Below are 3,139 nucleotides of genomic sequence, written 5' to 3'. Positions count from 1 at the left end.
GTGATACGCTATACTGGTTTAATCAATTCTCACTCATAATACGCAACAAAAACACGTAAAAATTCATGGTATGTAACACCCATTTTCATGTGTAGGTTAATTGAGAGCTTGGAAGAATCAAAATGAGGATTTGTGGGAAAGATTGAGTGTCACTGTGTGGAGCATGAATGGCCACGACGTGGAATGAAAGATTCAACACGTGTTTTGGATGTCCACCAGGGTGTGGCAATGGATAGCCACAACATGGAAGTTGGTGCTGCTGATGCCTAAGAAGTTTTAGGGTTTCTGCCATTTTTAAGCCCTAAAATTTAGGTTTAGGACATCCTCTTTAGCCTCCACCTCCCAGTCTCGATACCCTAGCCTCCATGCATGCTTAAGAGTCCATTTTATCAATTTTGATCCTTGTTCTTAGGTTTTTGGTAGAGCTTTGGAAGAGGGAAGGTCACAAGGAATCAAGGGAACAAAAAGCAAGTTTTGATCCAACATTCATTTCTGTTTTCTGAGTTGTTGAAGGTATAAAGCTCATACCTTGACACATTTCCTTATAGATTCAATTTCTAGGTCATATGTGGGTGGTTTTTGTCCCTTTCTTAGATGTTGTTAGAGTTTGATGATCTTCAGAACATGTGGTGGCTTTCCTAGGTCCTTGGACTTCTGTTGATTGAGAAAAAGGACCATGCTTAGTGTATTTTGTGTCCATGTTCAAGTTACAACCTTATTAAGGACTTATTTGACTTTGAATGCTAGATCTAGCCTTGAAATGGAGTCCTAATGGATAAAGTTGGAAACTTTATCCAATAAGTCAGTGTGGAAGAGTACATCTTAAAGTATGAGATTTGATCTGAAAGGATTAAGCTCTTAATAAGAGAAATGGCATTTTGCCAGTGGCCACTGTGTGACGAAGGGTAGCCACGGTGTAGCGAAGTCAAAAATCCCGACTGGATTGTCCTGACATTGCCACGACGTGACCAAGGAGGGACACGACATGGCAATGTCCTTCTTGAGTGACTGTTTGACCTTGCATTCCTACGACTTGGCCAAGGAGGGCCACAAGGTGGCATTGACTTTGACCAAGATTGACCGTTGACTTTTGACCAGTTTGACTTAGGGTCAAACTTGAAGTATTTGAGTTGTTGACTAAGATTCTACCATGTTTTGGCGCTAATAGGTTCGTATTCAATCTAGAAAGGGAAGCATGTCGTAGTGTTTCTAGGTTCTTCGTTTTAGGTGAGTTTTCCTCACACAAAAGGCGAAACTAGGTGGTGTCTGCTCTACAATCATAACGAGCCCTTCCCTTTGGAACTGAAAGTACCAGAAACATAAACTGAAAACTATAAGTGCAAAGCTTAGTGAGTTCCCCAAACTACCACATACCATACATAATAAATCACAAACTGTGCCCCCCGCCCTCCATTGTCCCCCGCTCAATATTGAGTCACAACTTCGAGCCCTACCCACCATCGAGCCCCGCTCGGTATACAAATCTGTTATTCATAGGCCCCACCTGACATCGGGGCCCGCCCACTATACATATAGACATATATGATATAATCATACTAACACATACAATGATCATAAAACAATAACATACGATACAATCATCAAACATCACCCGGTATACATAGCAGCACATATCACATGCAAGGGTCATGCAGACTCCTAGTATCATAACACAAATAACATGGTCCGATATTAGTGCCTTAGACCTACTAAACCAAGTGAGGAAACTCACCTCGACTGCTGAATACCACGATTGAATCTATTGCTCCTATCCAATGAATCCCCGAGTTACCAATACCAAATAACATCCAATTAACAATTGGATTCCATTCTATAACCAACAATCCATACTTAGGGTAAAAAGACCATTTTACCCCTTACCAAGTTTAGTCAAAGACTAAGGCCCAACTCACCATCTAAAAGGCCTAAAAATCAACTAACCATCCAAGGCCCAAACACGGCCCAAATTTCCAAATTATGCCTAAACCCTTACACAAGCCTTACCCCAAGGCCCACCAATTTTTCCTACAACAAATACTTGCATTCAGATGTCCTAACAAGACCCTAAGCACCTAATCCCAATAGAATGGCCCAAACTCGAATCGAACGCAAAGCCCATCATACTGAGTACACGAGGCGTACGCAGTTGTATGCTAAGCGTACCTGATTTAGGGCTTGTACGATGTGCGTAATGGCTTGTATTCCCAACGTACTCCTCCTATTCATCCACCTTTCACATTTAGCCCATAATCCATTAAGACATTGCTCCAAAACATAGATCTGATTTCCTTGAGTTGGATTATCGGTTGTAGAGGGTTCATTTGATGGTTTGATTGAAAGAAAATAGATTGTACTTGTTTTTGTGTATAATAAATATATTTTATATTTAAATATTTACTACTTACATGTTTTTTAGTATTTATACATATTATTCGTATTTATATGAAAATAATATATATATATATATATATATATATATATATATATATATATATATATTGATGTGTTGTTTTTGGGTATATATAATTATATACATATTGATAGGTACTTTAAAGTACAAATATATATATTTCTAACAAATAAATATGTACTTTTTTCTTAAAAATATGTTTTGTAAATTTCAAAAAACAAATTTATAAGGGATAATGTCATAAAAAACCGTAAGTTTGGCAGAAAATGTCGGTTTTACCCTTCGACAGATTTTTGGTTCGTTTATACTGCAAACTTGTTATTTTTTTGTCGATTTTGCCCTTGTTACCTGCAATAGCAGGTTTCCAGGTTACTATTAATTATTTTTTGCGAAAAACCCTTAAGTTTACAAATATTTTGCAAAAAAACCCTTAAGATTATAAACATATAAAATATAAATATATACTCAAAGTTTTATAAAACTAGATAGTTTTCTACTGAAACATATTTTTATTTTTATGTATGGTAAATTTTATATTTGTTCGATACAAAGTTTTTATATTTAAATTTTAAAAAATACCTAGTTTTATCAAAATTTAAATATATTTATTAATTAATACTTAAACATTTCAAAGCAACATTAAAAAACATCTGTTAGCTAATAATAATATGACATTAGTTACATTCAATTAATTTTTTTTAAAGAAAAATAAAATTATTTTATTTGTTT

Source organism: Lactuca saligna, chromosome 5 (assembly GCF_052625555.1).
Source record: "Lactuca saligna cultivar CGN05327 chromosome 5, ASM5262555v1, whole genome shotgun sequence".
NCBI classification, from domain to species: Eukaryota; Viridiplantae; Streptophyta; class Magnoliopsida; order Asterales; family Asteraceae; genus Lactuca; species Lactuca saligna.
The sequence above is the reverse complement of the archived record's forward strand: the minus strand, read 5'-3'. Positions refer to the sequence as shown.